The 19445-nt window shown below is 46.6% G+C and overlaps 1 protein-coding gene across 8 annotated transcripts in view; it reads left to right on the plus strand.

The window, feature by feature from the left end:
- Window positions 1–16110: 16110 nt before the first annotated feature.
- Window positions 16111–19445, plus strand: part of VRK1 (VRK serine/threonine kinase 1) — an 84580-nt gene continuing 81245 nt past the window's right edge. For 2 of the 8 annotated variants that reach the window (XM_070594648.1, XM_070594651.1), the window contains exon 1: window positions 16162–16287. The gene's annotated coding sequence lies outside the window, so the exon portion shown is untranslated. Of the gene's footprint in view, window positions 16288–16562; window positions 16708–19445 lie in introns of those variants that run through there. The other 6 variants (XM_070594652.1, XM_070594649.1, XM_070594645.1 and 3 more) reach the window with 6 other exon arrangements.

Raw genomic sequence — 19445 nt, forward strand, 5'->3', positions numbered from 1 at the left:
CTCGAACACATAAATTTGGGGGAGACACAATTCAACTAACAAGAACTCTTTTAGAAAGCTGATCGCAGGCTCCTTCTCCCAGACTTGACAGATCGTTTGCAAGTTTACCCCCTCACTGTGGCCCCACAATGCCCGCTGAGACAGATAAACAGCTGTCACATTCAGGGACTCTCAGGTTCCGAGTCAGGATCTGAGCGCAGGTCCCCTGACCCCAGGGCAGGCGGGGCCTCTCAGGGAGTGTGCTGGCAAGGATGCTCTCTCTGGGGCCCTCCAGGGCTGTCTTTCTCCTTCCTGCAGAGTGGCCTCCCCTTCGCTAGGCTGCTCTCTGTCCCCGCACTTCTGTTCTAGGTAGACTTCGAGCCTTGGAAGGAGATGAATGGCTTGAGAGTCCCCCAGATGCCTTCCTCGAAGGGAGGTTTTTGCTGGCTTTGCAGTCAGGTCTTGGATTTGACCCAGGAACAGAAGAAATTGCTGCAGAGATGATTCTGCCACAGGAACGAAACACCGACTGACATGGTGTTATTGCTTGGCTCCTGGAATTGCATTAAATTCTCATTAGTTAACGAAATCCACCTACTAATGATGTTCTCCATATTTATGCCATGCTCTTTCTCAAATGGACCACGATCTCTGTGCCTTCAGAATTGTAGCTATGAAGTGACACAAGCTGGAGCAGGAGACAGGGTGAGAAGGCACTATGAAACAGGAGATGTGTCTGAGAAGTGTGTGTGTACGCACAGGCGTGCGCTCAGCACTTATCTTTTTTTATGAGCCGCACATGCCAAGTAGCTTAGGTATCCTTCTGAGGAACTGGAGAGCTGTATGTTTGTGAGTATGTGTGCATGTTTTTTTACAAGATATTTTTTACTAGATTTGATGCTTGGAGCTTGTCTAGTGTTCTGTTTATCTCCTGCCGTGTAACAAACTACCCCAAAACTTAGTGGCAGAAGACAATAGCTGTTTAATTACATGCACAATTTTATGGGTTAGGAATTGAGGCAGAGCTGCACGAGGGACAACTGGCCTCTGCTCCACCATGGCTTGGCCTTGGCTCGGATGTCTTGAACAACTGGAGACGGCTGCGCAGCTCAACTGGGGCTTCAATGCTGGGAACTTGGTCCTGGCTGCTGGCTGGGCTCCTTGATTCTTCACATTGTGTCTGTTGGGGCTGGATTACCCAAGATGGCATTCGTACTCACATGTCAATGACTGGACTGCGACAACCAGAAGAGCTGGGGCAGGCTGGCTGGCCATCTCACTCTCAATACACAGCTCTCCTTGTGGCCAGCTTGAGCTTCCTTCAGTCTGATGGTCTTAGGGGAATTGGATAGCTGGCCTCCCTCTAGAGTGAGTATTCCAAGAAGGTTAAGTGGAAACTCTAAAGGTTCTTGTGACCTAGCCTTAGAATTCACACAGTGTCCCTTCTCCCATAGTGTATTGGCCAGGCAAGTCACTAAGGCCAGTCCTGACTCAAGAGGATGGGAAACCAACTCTACCTGTCGATCAGAAGATTGACAGCGAATTTGCAGTCATCTTTAACCTCTAAAGCTCATCCTGCCTATCAGCCATTATCTAATGCTCCAAGTGGTCTCTCCAAGTCCTCCTCCATGGGGGTCTCAGAAATATCATTCTCAACTGTAAATCTAACCATGTTATCCCCTTCCCCATGCGTGTGCATGCACACACACACACATACAGCCGTCAGTTCCTCGGAAGGATACCTAAGCTCCTTGGAACACAAGCTCAGTAAATTCTTCATGGCCTGGCTCCCACTTACCTTTCTACTTCTCTCCTCTCAGCTCCTATTTTCCGTCCTAATTTAATTCCTGGTAATTCCAGAAATGCCCATGTCTTCCTTCTGGGTCTTTGCACGTACTGCCCCTGCAGCATTCCCGCCTCCCTCAACTATTTCCTCGGGCAGCAACTCATCTTTCTAACAATGCTTCTCTGACATTTGCGCCACTCCATACCAGCCTACGAGGTGCACATTTATCTTATGGGCCTTGTCACTTTGTCTGTTTAAGTGTCTAGCTTCCCTTTTACACAATGAGTTCTTTGCAGCCAGGAGCCGTATTTTGGAGGGCATTCTCTCTGCCTAGAAGGGGACATGGGAAGCGAAGCACACTTTGTGAACGTGGGATACATGCATGAATGAATGCTTTGAGAACAGGTGGATGGTGTGGCCTGAGGAATGGCTATATGTTGGAATACCCGAATGGAAGCACATGAAGTATCAGCGGAAATATCAGCGCTAAGAAATAGCTAAAAAATTCCATTCAGCTTCTGGAACCTTGGAGCCCCAAGTGTGCTCTGCCTTCCATTACACGGCTGTATGTGCGGTAGAATGGTGCTGGACGTTGCTTGGGGGGAAGATGTTCTGCGATGGAATATGTTTGGGAAGCCCAAGATTAAACAAAATTAAAACTTTTCCCTTTGACACCTTTGTAGGAGTTAAATATGAGGATGGGTCTTGGAAACCTCCTCACAGAAAGTACAGGGTGCCATCTTTCCCAAACTTATTTCACTCTGGATCTCTGGTAGGGCCACTGGTCCATGGCACACGCTCTGGGAAATGTTATTCTATTATTCTGGCTTCTCACCGCTGCTCCGTCCATGGCCCATTTCAGCGGATACTCCTGCCCTTAGTCCCTGACAACCAGTGGAGCAAATGTCCCTGGACCCCAGCTATTGGCAAAGGATGAGTCAGTGACCAAAGGTGCCAATCACATTCTCTTTTCCATGGCAGGTGACTGAGCTGAAAGGTCACATGGAATCGGGGTGGAGGCAACCATATTGGTCCAGGCACAACCTAAGTGGCCATGACAGTTCTGTGACGTATTCAAATGCCCCTTTACAACAAGGAAGTGAAGGCTTGGAGAAGCGAGTGACTTGCCCGGGGTAGAGCTGAGAGATCAGCGGTTTCTGGGCTCTAAGTGTGGGGTTCTTCCCACTGCACCACTGCTCTCTGTGGGACCTGAATCCCTCACTTACGGAAGAATCACATCAACCAGGGTCATGGAAGCTACATACACTGAGCACCTGCATGTATCAGGCTTCTTAGCAACTGCAATTAACTGACCCCTCACAAGAACACTGGGAGCAGGTATGATTGAACTTATGCTATAGATGAAGTGACCCAACCAAGGAAACACACTGGCATAAGGAGGGGCGTCGAAGTAAACACCATGGGCTTTCTGGATGGCTGAGGGAAGTGCCTGGAGAAGCTCGCTGCAGTCCATTGGAATGGTTTTGATGTCTGCAAACGGGGGCATGGAAGGTGCAGCTCTCTGAGACGTGTCTTACTCATTGGCTGGAGGTCCAAGCCGGCCAGGGGCTTTGCTACTGTCATGGGCTGCCTCTGGAGCAGCCTTCTGGGGAAAAGGATCGACGGCAAAATTGGTAGCTCTGGCAAGGCTTCTGCAGTCAAAGCTTTTTATGCTTCTTGTTCAAAGCATTTAAGTGCCTTTCAGATCAAAGATTGAACCGTAGACGTTATAAAGTGGAACCTTTTAATACCAAAATACACTTCCAGAGTAAAATTCCATTACGGGAAAAAGCATTTCACGGCACCAGGCTAGATAATAATTCTCTCACGTGTAATAGGATGTATGAAATGTTTGATGATAAACCAAGTTTCTCAGCATTGTAATAAGGCAACTCACACTGCAGGGTATGTGTGTGTGTGTTATACACACATAACAAATCACATCTCATTCTGGACACCAGTTTCTTTACCTGGAAATAGTGAGAATTGGACCTGATGTACTCTGAGGTGCTTCCTGCTGTCAGATTGTATGGAAGAGACATTTTTCCACTCTGAGTTTCCATTTCCTCATCCTTAACATGCGGGCTTTTATATCAATCAGAAAACTTTTAGTTGCAAGTGATAACTCAAAGTGGCTTAAACCAAAAAAAAAAAAAAAAGTGTGGGGGGGAACTATAATGGCTCATTAACCAAAAATCTCAGCGATGTCTGGGTTCGGGCAAGGGTGCCTCCGGATGCTCCAGCAACGTTACCAGGACTTGGCTTCCCTCTGCCTCTTGACATCACTGTCAGTCAGGCTCCCTCTTCATGCTGCCCTCCCTTTGTTCCAGGTTCACGTTCTCAGTGCTTGGCAAATGCCAGCAAGAGGGCAACTTTCTCCCACTATTGTCAACAAAAGCCCCTGGAGTGAACCTCATTGGCTCAGATTGGTTCACGCGTCTATCCCTGAACCAATCACCATTTTCACAACGCAAACTACACTGATTGGCCAGGGCTGGGTCACATGCCCACTCTAGAGCAGAGCTGGGAGTGGGGTCAGCCCATTGCAACTGTAAGGTAAAAGTGATAGAGGACGGGTCCCCCTTGGAACAGTGGGAAGCTGCTGATAGAGGGCGGAGGAAAGGATGTCAGGTAATGGAAACAGCAGATATCTGTTTGGGATTTGAATGAGCTCTAACTGGCCTTGAGGCTCATCCAAGCTCTAGAAGCTTATGAATAATAAATGCTTAGTGCTAGAGGCGCTTTTTAGCAAACCTATCACTAAAACTCGGGTCTCCTACCCTCAGCGCCATGCTCTTTACCTCTCCTCCTTGAACTATGCAGCTAGGGGGACCTCCTGGGAAGGGTTGACCCAAGGGAGCCTCTTGGCAGAGTCTGGCGAGGACTTTGCTATTTAAACTTCTTCCACTGACACAACCACTGTAGGAGATTTCAAACTTCCAAGTTTCCTTATGCAGAGTTAGGACCCCCAGGTGTGATTTCTGATCATGCTACTGATTTGCCGCATACTCTTAGTCAAGTCACTTACCGTCTCTGGGCATCAGTTTCTCAATTTGTAAGTTTACCCTCCTATTTATTGCCTCTTTCCCCACATGCATACCCCTGGGATCTCTAGATCCCAGATGGGGATCTGTTCTAGAAGGCAATGTAATACACTCTTCCAATCTGGGTTTCCATGAAGGCTAGGGTTCCCTTTCTCAGGAGGTGTTTGTGTTTTAACAAAGGAGCTTAAGGATACGGTGGTTCTGAGGAACCAAGAAACAAGAAGAGTGTTTCTGGCGGGTGGGATGGCATACGCCTGGCTTTGGAGAAGACTCACCTGAGTTCAGACCTTGACCGCTCCATGTGTGTGACCTTGAGCAGCTGAGTTCACCTTTTCAGGCCTCTGTTTCCTTGTCTGGGGAGTAGGGGCCTTGCAGAGTGGTTGCACTTGGGTTAGAGCGGGCTCCAACTTGGGGAGGACACGTTGCAGCAGGAGACGTGCCCAGCGACACCTGAGGTCAGCGGGAAATTGTCAGCGCGGCCTCCTCTCTAATTCCATTAAAGGGAGCATAGCAGCAACATCGGCCACGGCTGCTGTGCTGGGTTGAATCATGTCTCTCTAAAAGATGTCCAAGTCCTAAGCCCCATACCTGTGAATGTGACCTTTTTTGGAAATAGAGTCTTTGCAGATGTAATCAAGTTAAAGATTTTGAGATGAGATCATTCTGGATTTCGGGTGGGCCCTAAATCCAATGACCAGTGTCCTTCACAGAGAAAGGAGAGGGAGGTTGGATGCACACAGAGAAGAAGACTACGTGAAGATGGATGCAGAGATTGGAGTGATGCCGCCACAGCCAAGAAACGCCTGGAGCCACCAGAAGCCGGCAGAGGCCAGAAAGGATTCTCTGCTAGAGCCTTTGGGGTGACGGGACCTTGCTGTCACTTTGGTTTCGGACTTGGGGCCTTCAGAACTGTGAAGGAATACATTTTTGTTCTTTTAGGTCACCATTAGTGATCATTTGCGGTGGCAGCCACAGAAAACTAACACAGCTGCCAACCTAAGTTTATGATAAAACAGAAACTTTGTGAGTTCTGGAGGGTTGACTCAAACTGCCTTTCCGACTACAAAAAATTCTTCTCTCTCTCTTTCTCGCTCCCTCTTTCCCCTCCTCTCCATTCATTCTCAGCATGTGTCCCATCTTTATGTTCAGTCTGATTACCCATAGATATTTTCCTTACTGAGCTGAGTAATCAAAATACTGAGTCATTCATACTACACTTAGAAATTCCTGATCGTGCTTAAAAATAGTCAGTAACAGATACCTACAAACAAACCCAGCTACAAAGCAGAGGAATTATTGGTGATTTAATTCACTCCAGGATTATAAGGGGGGATGTGAAGTCATGTGGCAGGAATGCATTTATAATGATATGTCTTTAATAATAGAAAATATATTAATACATTATACACGCATAGGCGTTGGTGAGTCAGCCATCCCAAACTAATCATTTATTCACTCAGTAAATTCTCATTGGACTGTGTGCCAGGCACTGCGAAAGCCCTCTGCTCTTATGGATCTTCAGTCTAGTGCAGGAGACAAACAGCTGAATGTGCAGCGACATTCGATATTGAATTTGGTGAGGAGTGCTTTGAAGGAAGGATGCGGGGTGCTGAGGGAGACATGGTTGGATGCAGTGTTTGAGGGCATGGGCCCTGGAGCCACACCCCTTGGGTTTGAATCCTAGCCCAGCCGCTCATTAGCTGCATGCCTTGGACAAGCTACTGACATGGCTGGGCTCCGTTTCTTAGTTCCCTAGTCCTTGGACATACCCTTTCCTCTGAAGCCATGGTCTTTCTTTGGATTTCAATGGACAGCCTGAAATGTCGATCAAGCTCCTCTAACTTAGAAGGGCCCAAATTCCAAAAGTGGTCTCCTCTGCCATGGGCTGCTGCTCCTCTGCCTGCTCTTTCAGCGCTCCCAACTGCTGCGTCCTGCTTGGGCTGCCTAAAGTCTTGCTCACGCGGGTGCAATTCATTAATCAGCCAAGGATTTCAGGCGTGTTTATATGGAGGTTTTGGGGTTGCTCCTGTGGCTCCCTTCATTCTGTGTCTCCCCCCGCGCCCCCATACTGAGGTGCTTCTCCCGGTCTTACCAATCCAAGTCACTTCTCATTTAGGAGGAGTGAGTGGGAGAAGGGCTGAAATTCCTTTCTTACAGTGCTTCTTCCCCTGGGGTGTGGAATGGAATTTTCCTTATGGGAACTTGAGGGTGAGAACAGCATTCGCCTCCCATAATGCAACCATCCCCACCCTGTAATGGTCACTTTGTGTCCACCTGTCCCAGTAGAGTGTGGCCTCTTAGAGACAGCAATCTCGTCTTGTTCATCCCCATCCTAGAACCTAGCACAGCACCTGGGGCATAGTAGGTGCTCAGGAAAGTCTTGTTCCACAGGAAATGAATAAACTTCAAGTTAGCTAGTGAATGCACCAAAGGGCTCTGCCATATGTCCCGAATCCTCTTAAAGCTGCTTACCAGATTTTTAAAAACACTTGAGGTCTTCTCTCTATGCTAAGCTAAGACCCATGACAGGGGAAAGAATGATCAAGTTCACAAATTATCCTTTGGTTTATGTTTAAATTCCCAAAGATAAACGTTACCTCCGTTAAATCGTGCTTTATGCCTCTATCGCAGGTGTTAGCTTATGAAAATATTGGCTGAGCTCAGCTCCCTGGTGTGAAATGCAAATCCTGGGAAATTCAAACATACTGGTGAATTGCAGCCTGGGTTTCTTTTATTAATGGTCACTAATGGTCTGCAATCAAGCCACACCTGTTAGAGGCAAACCCGCAATTGGCTTGTTTGCTTGAAGTGAGTATAATTTATCAACTTGCTGATAATTCATTCTCTCTCAAGGTATTAGCCAGAGACAGTTAGGCAGATAAAGAGAGAAAAAAATGTCCATTTACCTAGTTTTAGTAGGCAGTGTGGAGTTATCATGGTTCTGGAGTCAGACAGTCCCGGTACAAAACCCCATTCTGTCACTAACTAGGCACAACCACAGTTAAAGACCCTGTTTGTCACCTGTAAGGTAATGATACTCAGACCTCCCTTTCAGCGCTGATAATGAGGATTACATAAATCCCCTCCCAAGGCCTCCCGTCATAGAAGTGAAACACATGTTCATTCCTATTTCCTTTTGCTATTTTCTAGGAATTCTGTCCATCTAGTTTACATTTTAAAGTCCCAGCATCTCTCCTTTGGTTCACATTTTTGGCCTCATAGAAGTTTCCCTCTAAACAGAGTGACAGAAGAAAAAAGTGCTCCGGGCTGGTGCACAGCAGGTTGATGCAAAATGTTGGTGCGTGATAGGGATGGAGCGCTGAGCCGGAGCGGGATCCAGGCCTCGGGAGGGCCGGAGGAGCAGACTCTGGGGGCGTGGGGATGGGCTTACATGCAGAGCAACCCAGCTCTGCAGCCCTCAGTTTGGGTCACCGTGCATGTTAGTTTGCTTAGCCTGCTGTAACAGAATGCCACAGACCGGGTGGCTTCAACAGCAGACATTCGTTTTCTCTGAAAGTCCAAGATCAGCGTTGGCAAGGTGGGTTCCTTCTGAGACTCTTTCCTTGGCTTGTAGATGCCCGTCTTCTCCCTGTGTTTTCAGGTGGTGTCTGTCTGTGTCTAATCTCCTCTTCTCACGAGGACACCATCAGGTTGGACCGAGGCCTACCCCAACAGCCCCATTTAACTCAATCTCCTCTTAAAAGACCCTATCTGTAATGCAGTCACATTCTGAGCTATCGGGGGTTAGGACTTTAACACACAGACTTTGGGGGGGACACAGTTCAGCCCATAATACTGTGGAAGCAGAGGGGCAGCCCAGAGTCTGGGAGACACGGCGAGACCCCGTCCTCTGAGACAGATCAGATGTGTCCCAGCCGGGGTTCTCTCAACACCACTATCTGGGGTGGAGAAGGGGCGAGATACACACAGGGCCCTTCTCAGGGATCCCGTGGCACCCTCACCTTTTAACTTCCCCCTTCCTTCTCCCCTTCCCCACTCTCGGTGTTGGACTCCACAGGGCTCTGCTGAAACTTCTGCTGTGCTCTGGCCTTTCCTCCAAGGCCCCCGAGGCCTTGACCTGTGACTTGAAGCCGAGATTTTTGAAACTCACAAATCCTCTCTGAATTATACTGCTTCTGCCATGAGTTTCAAAAGCATATTTTAAAATTCAAAAGGTGAGAATTGCCATCTTTGTTCTCTGGTTCGCTTCCTGGTGGCGTTCCTACTTGGAGGCACAGAACTGGAATATCCTTGTTGTCTGATCTGGGGAGAAACCACAGGGTACAGAGAAATTGATGGAGGGAAGAGGAGGGGGATAAAGTGATTCATTAACAAAATATAGCCCCCTGCACTCTGTCTTCTTAAAGAACCCTGGCCCACTAAGATCTCTTCCACACCTGAGCTTGACACTAATATCAATGATCAGATCCCAGATTCCTGAAGATCAGAGGCCACGTGCCAGTTCTTCACTGTATGATCCAATATTCCCTTTGACAGAGAGCAACAGTATAATCACTGACATCATCTAGCTGAGTTCAAATCCTGCCTACACCACTTCTCATCTGTATGACTTTGGGCAGGTTGCCTGTGTCAATACGTCAATTATTAGTATTTAAAAATATTATTTAAAAATCATTTAAAAATATTTGCCTATAGATTAATTGATGTGCTATGGGTTTTGTTCAAGCAAGGTGATGATGTGTGGAGAAAAGGAAAAATGCATTTTCCATGCAGTGACTATATTTGGCAACAAGTCTCTCCAATTTTCTTGTGATGAAAGGATTTTGTTTTGCTGAAAGTCCCTTTGAGTCTCACAATAATGTGTATATATAGTGCCTTTTGTTCCAGAATCTTGGAGCATCCCTGAAATCAAAACATAACAAGAGTTGGATGGTTGCAAAAATAAAAGCAACAATTTGCTTTTGTTTTTGGAAAAGCTCTCCTTCCTTTCCCAGTTTGCAACTTGGCAGCTGGGAATGAACATGTACGTATATTTGACCTGAGTCTATGACGAGCCACTGCCAATAAATGATGACAGCTGTTTGAAGCTGGGTCCTGGAGACAGAGTGATGTGTGAGATGGACTTCATGACATTTTGAAGGAGGAAAATAAGAGAGGGATGAGCAGAAGGAGGAGGGAACAACCTTTGCTGAGTGCCTCCTAGGGGCCAAGAACTTTACATATGCTATCTTGTTTAATCCCAACAACTACTAGCATTTACAGGCGAGGAGGGAGGCTCAGCAAGATTAATCATTTCTACAAGGTCACACAGCAATTAGGCGCCAGGAGAAGGTTCCAACTCAGGTCTGTCTCATTCACAAAGCCCATGTTCCCATCACAGGACCACACTGCTTCTCTCTTTCTCTGAGGACATTTGTCTTCACTGGCAAAAAGTATTGAGTGGGAGAAAGGAGGAAAGGTCCATGCTCTTGGGAGTTTGGGAGTGTCAGATCCAGTGTGCAATGTGGGAAGTGGAATGAAGGGGAGAGATGATCTGGAGAGAAGTTCTAACAAAGCAAGCACAGGACGTCCTAGAATTTAATCAATCTAAGAGTCCATCAATTGTGAGATGCCCTATTATTTTAGGAACTGCTTCCAATTACAGTTGGCATTGATTGTAAGACACATCCTGATTTCAGGGACATTAAAATGTGAAAAGTTCACATGTTAGAATTGATACGAGATGTCAGTTATCAGGACCAGCTCCTCTCTTGTATTAAAGTTTAATGCAGGAGACAATAACCATTCTAGGTATTTTAAGCACAAATGGATCTAATACAGGGAGTTAGGAACTTATAAAATGGCTGACGGGCTGGACTAGTAGGCTTTTGCTAGAGCACTGCAGAACTGCCTTGCTGAGGAAGCCACTAGTCTGGCCACAATCAAAAAGGAAAGAATGAGGAGTCCACCACTGGGACTACAGAGTTTAGGAACACTTTGAGAGTTCCAGCCAACTGCACAGTTAGAAGGAACATGGTCCACCACCTTCACTTTTGACAACAAGTGCAAGTTTGGGAGTGGTTTCCCAAACCACCCTCAGTTTTGATAATTTGCTAGAAGGATTCACAGAGCTCACTGAAAGCTGTTGTACTCATAAGTACAGTTTATTGCAGGGAAAGGATACAGACTAAAATTGCCAAGGGCAGAAGCAGAGGCCAGGAGGGTTCCAAATATGGAGCTTCTGTTGTCCTTTCCCTGTGGAGTCAGAACAGCTTTCCTTTCCCAGTATCAGTGTGTGACAATATGCATGGAGTATTGTCAACCGGTCACCTAAGCCTCAGTGTCCAGAGTTTTTATTGGGGCTCCATCATAAAGGTATGATTGATTGCCCATGTGGTTGATCTCAGTCTCCAGTCCCCCGGAGGTTGACTGATACTGCGTGACCCAAAACACTCATAATAAATTGAATTGTTGGTCCTTCCAGCGTGGTCGGCCACCACCTTAAGACTATCTGGTATGGCCAGCCTGCACCCTAAATCACATTGTTAGACCATCTGCTGGTCCAAGGCTCCTAGGCAGACAAAGGCACTCCTATTAGGCATGACATTTCAAGGTCTTAGAAATCACCTCCCAGAAGCTCATGGCAAAGGCCAGAGCTCTTTTGGGGCAAGGTTAAATTCTTTACTATACAAACTCATGGGTGTACCTGCCACCCAGAGATCAAGAAGCTGCTACTGCCATCAACACAACTGTCTTCTGACACTCATGAAATTAGACACCTGGCACTGGAAACAATGCTGCGGAAAAATCCCAAGACTTCAAGACTTTGTTGACACCTCACTTCTGCCTTCCAAATCTTCCCTGAGGAATCTAACTAGTGGAACCTAATTTGCATGCAGAGCCCTAAGCAGTAGGGAGCCTGGAAAATGCACCGTTTAGCTTTGCAGTCACTGCAGTAGGAAGGGACAGTAGAAGGTGGTAGAAATGTGTGCTGAATGTCTGCAGACCATATCTGCCACTCCTCACAGCAAGTGGGCAGAAAGCAACCCATCCATATGCAGCTTATATCACCCTCAGCTCAGAGTTTCACCAGCACACTGTGAAACAATTCAGTCATTCTTGCAGGCACACGTATTAAATTTTCCTGTACCGCTAATCTCTCAAAACATGGGGAAGACAAAAAACTATGGCATCTTGAAAACCTGCTAAGGAGATATTAACACATGAAAAGATGAATGGTTGGTGCACTGCATGGAGAGTGGTTAGACATTTGGTCTGCCAAGTTAGTAGAAACCTTGGCTTAAAGCCCAACCGCATCACTTACTAGCTGTGTGACCTTGAGCCAGTTACTTACCTTCTCTGAGCTTCAGTTTCCTTATCTCTGCATTGGGGGAGGGGATAATAGCAACCACCAAGGGTTATTGTGAAGATTTCCTGAAATGTTGTTTGTAAAGTACTAGCACAATTCCTGGAAAATGCTGAAAACTTAATAAATGGAAGCTGTCATCATCATCATTATCATCATCATCATCATCATTATTATTGATGTCACTATTACCAGGATGAAGAAAAGAAGAAGGAGGAAACATTTTCCTAGGCCTTTAAAACCCTATCCATCGACTTCTGACCTCAGGATAACTATAATCATCAATTTTTGTGTCATTAAATCTAAAAGGCCATGTCTCCACTACTGTGGGAGTCGCTAGGTAAGTTCAGCAGAGTATCTGGGTCAATGTTACCTTGTCTATGAAGCCAGGCAAAACAACTTACTCTTCTTCCTGCATTCTCACTTCCCAGAGTCTATGTGCCACCAGTTAGCTCTTATCTCATGACATTTTCCGATATCAGCAGCTGTGATAGATACCAGGAGGGATATGGAGTCAGACAGCTCTATTGGTCACCAGCAGTAAAGCTGAGCAAATCCGTTCATTTCTCTGGGGCCTTGTCTCCTCATCTGTACCCTGGGGACCATGTTACCCACTTCTCAGGGTTACATGGGATGGTTTTCCCAGCACAGAATAATTGCTCATAAAGACCATAGTTACTAGAATTTGTGGACATGTCTGGATCTCCTACCGGATGAGAAATCTTTCAGGACACTGTGCCTGGCACATGGTAGATGGTCAAAAGTCCTTGCTAAAATGGAAATAAGGGCTCTGGGCCCCTGGGATGAGATGACAGTACAAAACCAGGGGCAGGGGACTCAGAAGACCCCTGAACACATTCTGGTCCTCATTCCTGTCCCCTTTCCCGCCTCCCAGAAGGGAATATTTCCTTGGGTTGTTGTTAGGCCACTTACACCGAGTAACGCCAGCCCAGCAGTGTTGTTCCAGGTAGATCAAAGCCCTTCTCAGACATTGCCTCATCTCCCTCCCATCAGCCGGGGGAGGCAGAGAACTGGTTGGCCCAGGATGATTGTTCCCATTCTACAGGTGAAAACAACAAGGACCAGGACTCATGAATTGACTCATGGGTAGAACCAGCATCTGCTGGGCAACCGGCCAGGGCAGTTGCTTCCAATGACTATCGTGTTTGTTTGAACTTCACAGACTGAGTTTCTGCCATGGTCTAGCCAATACCAACTCCTCTCCCTTTCCCAAAGTGCCCTGTACTCTTATTACCTTTCTGTGTCTTGATGCTAGGGTTACCAGAGTTGGAAGGGCTCCTGGAAATAAAAAGGGCACTCCGGGATCTGACTATGTGGCAAATCAATAGAGATGCCGTGCACAGATTTTTAGCTTGTCTGCCCTTGCTAGGCGGCTAGAAAACTTTTATTTGTTGGGTCACTCAAGGGTCACGCTGCTTTATCCATGATGACCCGTGAGCCAGGAATCCCATTACCTGACTATGACAGCATTTTGTAAAAATCTCTATCCCTGCATTGAAATGATTTTTTTTTATTAGAAGTTTCCTCAGGTACTGAGCCCGTACATTAAGGGGTAGTAAAAACAACACTCAGGAGTAGATTCAGGGGGCCTGGAATAATTTAAACTCTTTGAGATATTTTTTTCCCTTTAAGAGTTGAGATAATGTAAGTGAAAAAGCACAGAGCCTGCCACACAGTAAGACCTCCTTAAACATTATTTAAACAAGAATCCCAAGAGTCCCAGAGGTTAGTCCAATCCCCGACTCACAGTGAGTGCTCAGTGAACATTTGTTTGGACTGTCTAGATATTTTGGACTATATGGCAGGGCTATATTCATGAACCTTTCCTCCCTGGTTCAATTCTTAAGTTCTAAAGCCCAGCCACAGCAAGTCTTCACTGGTCAACCTTCTGTAGTCTTGATCTTGATACCGAGTTATCAACTCATCAAAATTCATCAAGGGTCTCGTATGTCTCAGAATTGTATCCCCACCTACAGCATTTCAGGCACGCTGTCTCTGTGACGGAGCTTGGACTGATCTCCCGCATACTCTGCACTCGTAGGACATCTCAGCATGTGTGGGTGGTGTTGGAGGTGTTGGCAACTGCCTTGCAACTGCATTTAAGTCGCATTTAACAGTAAGCCATCTGACTGAGGGTGATGTAAGCATGAGCTCCAGAATGAACACATTCTGGTCTCACCTTGGAATACTCAATGCACTACTGCTGATTTAACTGCGCTTTAAGGCCAGCTCGTTGTTAACCCAGTGTGGAAGCAGGGACATTTCCTCTGCATGTGTACGGTGAGGTTAGGGGAACATGGTTCAATGTGACAGATAAGTCCTGTTCCAAGTCTTCTTAGTGTGTGTGCATGCATGTGTGTGTGTGTGGAATGTCTCTTTTAATGGATTCTGCCCACAGAGTCTTGCTGCAGAATTCCACACCCAGGAGATGTGTGACTCTTGAGACCTCCTTGCCAACAAAGACTCATCAAGTGCTCACCTTGTGCATGTGTTTCCGTCAGGGTCTCAACAGGAAGCAGATGACGCATTTGACGCAGGATAATCTGAGGTGGGTTTACTGGCAATGAGACTATCAACAGGTGTAGGGATGGGAACCACAGGAGTGGAGCAGTAACTTGTGGCTCAGCAGCAGTCGGGGTATTATCACCTGCAGATCTGAGGCACAAAGGGAGGGAGCTGTCACTGCAAGCTGGAGGGGAGGGCCAGGGAGCAGGGACCTTCAGCCAAGAGACCCAGCCACCTGGAGGTGACCTTGCGAACAAGGATCCAGAGGAATACCTACCCTTCGCAACCTTTCTCCTTCCTTCCAATCCTCTGTGGGATTTCCTACCAGCCAAAGCCATCGGAAGCCAGGGGCACAGGAACCTTGAAGTGGTTTGTACAGCACAGCCTCCTGGGATCAAGGGCAGGCTGGAGAAATATCAGGAGCAGGGGAGGGTATCTGGAGGGGCAGATGTAAGCCGTTGGGCACAATGCTGCACTGTCCAATGGACAGAGTGAATCTAGGTTTTGTGAGGACTGAAGCTCGCACAATTTTGGGGGTCCACCTTAAGAAAAATCATACAAAAATATCTAACTTTGGCAAATAACTGGCTCGCCCGTCCCCCCACCCCCCAAATCCCTATGTGAACGCATTGTTAAGGCCCTCCCTAGGACTTTGGAAGTGACCCATGCAAGTGAGGCCATGAGCTTAATGCTTTATTAGCTTCATTGTAAATCTCCCTCTGCCTATGGCTTTGATGATATTGATCTAAAACAGTGTCCCAGTCTGCAATAAGCTTATAGTCTCAGGAGTGATGGAGGCTTAGACAACTGTTTATAAATGCAAAGCAATGAAATACTACAGAAGGTTACATAGACATTGAAATAGGCTTTGAAAGACAGGATTTAGACACATGGCAATGGATGGGCAGAGTAACGTTAACACGATCTACTATTTATTGAGCACCTACTATGTGCAGAACACTGTCTATAAATTAGATCATTTAATCCTGACAGGAATAGGAAACTGAGACTCATAGGGGTTAACCAACTTACGTCACAAAGCTACAAAGTGGAAGAGCTGGGATTTGAACTGGGGGCTGTTTGCTTCCGGAACCAGGCCATGGTATACTGAACCAAGCTGCATTCCAGGGTAGCGGACCACAAGGTGGGAAAACACAAGTGCAAGTGGGCAGGAGAGACAGCCAACAAGAACATAGGACTTTTACATCCAACCTTTTGTCAACACACTTATTTAATAAATCAAGCCACTGTGAACATTGGCAACATTTATTTCGCTTCCTAGAGCACTGATGGGTACAGCATCTGATCGCAAGGACCGACTCAGAGGCTGTGGACCACATTCCTCAGAAGCCCACGGGGGCAGAGACCGGGTTCTTACTTTCCTTGTAAAAGACTCCATTTCCCAGCATGCAGCGGCAGCGCCTGCCCACGGCTCCCGGCATTCCTGCGGAGGCGGCAGGCGCCAGCGCGGGCTCCGCCCCCATACGCGACGTTCCGGCTCGCCCCGCCTCCCCCGCTCGCCCTGAGCCAATAGGAAGGCCCCATACTGCGGGGTGTGACGGGGCCGGCGCCGCTGCGGAATTGCGAGTCGGCGAAAGCGGCGGGAAGTTCGTAGTGGGCAGAAGGCGACGGGTCTGCGGCTCGGGGTAGGGCGACCGCGGGGGCCGAGCGGGGGCCGCGGAGGGGGCGGCGGGGGCCTGGGCCGGCACGGGGCAGCCGAGCGCCGGTGACCCCGGGCGGCGCCGAGGGCTGCGGCGGCGCGGGGCGGGCTTCCCTTCCTGCCTGGTGTCCCTCAGGCCGCGCTGCGGTCCCGGGCTGCCTGCACGGTCCAGGCCGACCCCGGGCCTGGCTCCACGTTCTGCACGGCGTTTCGGCGCGGGCAGACTTGCACCCGGGCGCCCGGGTCTGGGAGATGGGGTCCGTGCCAGCCTGGACCGACGAGGTCCTTCCGCTGTCATGGAGTTCACGCTCTGGACGGCAACAGAGTAGAAGCGAAGAAGATAATTGGCAGATCGTGAAAAGCGCCCTTAACTCGAGGAGGGACGATTGTCGCCGGCGTGATGGGGGTGAGGGAGGGCATCGCAGAGCAGGTGATGTGTGACTTGAGACCTGAGAGGGGAGAAGGAGCCTGCCGCCCTGGGGATAGCCTTCCAGTTCCGGGCAGCAGGAGACCGCCTCTTGCTTGCCTGTCCACCGCAGTGAGGCCCGGGGAGAGCCTGCCCTTGGGAGCAAGGTGCCAGGCGGTGGAGCTCCGTGGGGGAGTTTTGGGAGGGATTTTCGTGTCTCTCTGATAGTCCCTCCTCCGTTCTCTCTCCCCAGCTGACAGGGCGGCACCCTTTACTGATGCAGCTGTATTCAAGGGCAACAGATAGTCTTTCCTACTGTCGAGATAGCTTTTGGCTCTGGTCTCAGAACTCTTAGGTGATTTAGTGAAATTCGACAAACAACACCAGAGTCTCTGGGTTGAGAGACAGGGAGAGGGAGGGGAGGCAGAAGCTAGGCTCCTATTGAGGCCGCCCAATTTTCTAACTTCTTTCCTATGAAGTCACCGATTTTTGTCTCACTTTGTATCGACTGTTCCTTTCCCTCCCCCATCTCCCTTTCTTGCAACAACTTGGAAATACGAGTTTTGCCTTTGGGAGGGTGTTGGTTTTAGGGAACTGTTGAAGAGCCTCATTAATTATTCCTGTTTTTTTTTTTTCCTTTGCTGGCATTGCCCATCTGTTGAGTCTGAAATTTGCAAAAGGAAAAAAAATGTAGGGCAGCATTTATTTTTGAGAGTTCAGAATAAAGGCGGCTTACTTTTTATGACATGCTGAGCGTGATACTTTTGGAGAGAGTTTAATGGTAGATTTAAAAAATGGTAATTTTTTAATTTTAATTCTCCATTTAAAAAATGGTAATTTTAAGGCAATTTCAGAGGAAAGCAAAGTTTCTTTGTATAGTTGTTTTATTCAGATTGTGTTTATAGTGTTCAAAATGGCATGTGGTAATTGGAATTAAATTTCTGAGTAGATGAGAGTATATTCTTATACATGTAGAAGAGAATGTAACTTAAGTAGTCACTTAATAGCTTTCTGCGCTGAAACTACCACAGATGGTATTCTCTGTGCATCTCAGCATTGCTGATCAGATTCTGTGTTAATACAGTAACACAACTTAGATTTAATAACAATAAACTTGTGTTAAGCATTACTGTCAGGTTAGCGCTAGTGTCTAGTACAAATATCAGGTGTATAGTGTATTGGCTTCTTATGTTCAGTGCTGCAAAAATTGTGAGAGGATATTTGTTAAACAAATGAGATAATGGAGTAATGTGTCAAGCATAGAACCTGGCATGTAGTAAGTTAGTAAGTGCCCAGGAAATGGTTACATGGAAAGCTTATGCGAAGTTTTATTCCAGGATGCAAGTGTATATTTTAAAAATAACAGTAATGGCATTCAAAATGTTGATAGACCCTAAAATTAAATTTGTTAATTAGGCCAGCTTTTTTTTTTTTTGGATTTGAGAACTCATGTGAAATAATAATAAATATATAAATGAATGTCCCAGATGTCTAAAAAGAAAAAACAAGATTTTAATTTTGACAACTATATATTTTTTCCTTAAAGCCATCTTTAATAAGATATAATGTACTCTGAATAAAATTTTGATTTGAAAAATAAAACTTTGAAAATAGTTTTGATTTGAAAAGTAAAACTTCCTGGAAATGAAGCAAAGCATTAAAATTTCCCTTATATCAAATGAAAGATGACTCCTGAATTTATGTAAATATGCACCTGCTGCTATCTCCACATACCAGGCATGACCCTAATGGGAGTTACATGCTGCCTCTTTGTGTGTGTGGGTGAGGTGTTCATGAATATTGGTCTTGATGGGTTTGAGAATGGATTGGTAACTGAATGGGACTGGAGAATATTTTTCAGACTGGTAGGATATTATATGTGCTTGCGGAAGTTATTTAAGCATGAGTAGAAATGGACTCCTTTATTCACCAGATACCTCGTGCTTGCTCTGTGTTAGGAACTGCTAGGTGCAGTCTGTTCTTGCTGTTATAGCATTTTGTTGAAGCAAGTTTTCAATTAGTAGAGGTCATTTTTTTTTGATGTTTTTTATCTAGCCTCCAGTGCACGAGAAGTCATTATTGACTTCTAATGTGCCCTGCACATTTGAAGAAAGTATGGAATTTTTAATGAGGATGTAAGATTAATTTAGAAAGGTGATAGAATCCTGACAATGCATCTGGCTAGGTGGTGGACCAAGATGGGTTTGTACCCTAGGATATGTTTGGTCCTTTTGACCAATATTCCTGTGAATATGTTCCCACTTGCCATTATAAAGATGCAGAGGGCTGTACCCTTAGATTCCCCCCTCCCCCGGGCTCCTGAGTGATAAGTGCCTGACATTCCAAGGTTGCTGTTTTGAAGTACTCATGCACTTTCCCAGTAACTCCTGCTCTCTCCCAATGTTGTCTTAAGTCTCTGCACTCAAACTCAAGCACCTTCTACTTATTCTTGTTCTGGATGCCCTATGGACAATACTTTAAAAGAGAAAAGTTCTCTACAGAGCCTAGACAGGTATGAGGTGTGCCCTTCCCCCCAATAGGAGTTAGATTTTAGTACTCACCAATAAATACTGTTGACAAGAACTCCTCTTTTAGTAACATTCTTCGGTAAATTTATTTAGAATTTTATTAGACAGTGTCTTTGTCAATTTGGAAAAATACATCGTGAATCGTATTATTTATTTAGTCGTCATGTAGGTGCGTGGAGTTTGATGTTTCTTTGCTATAACTCCTGTCTC

This window comes from Equus przewalskii, chromosome 25, assembly GCF_037783145.1.
Source record: "Equus przewalskii isolate Varuska chromosome 25, EquPr2, whole genome shotgun sequence".
NCBI classification, from domain to species: Eukaryota; Metazoa; Chordata; class Mammalia; order Perissodactyla; family Equidae; genus Equus; species Equus przewalskii.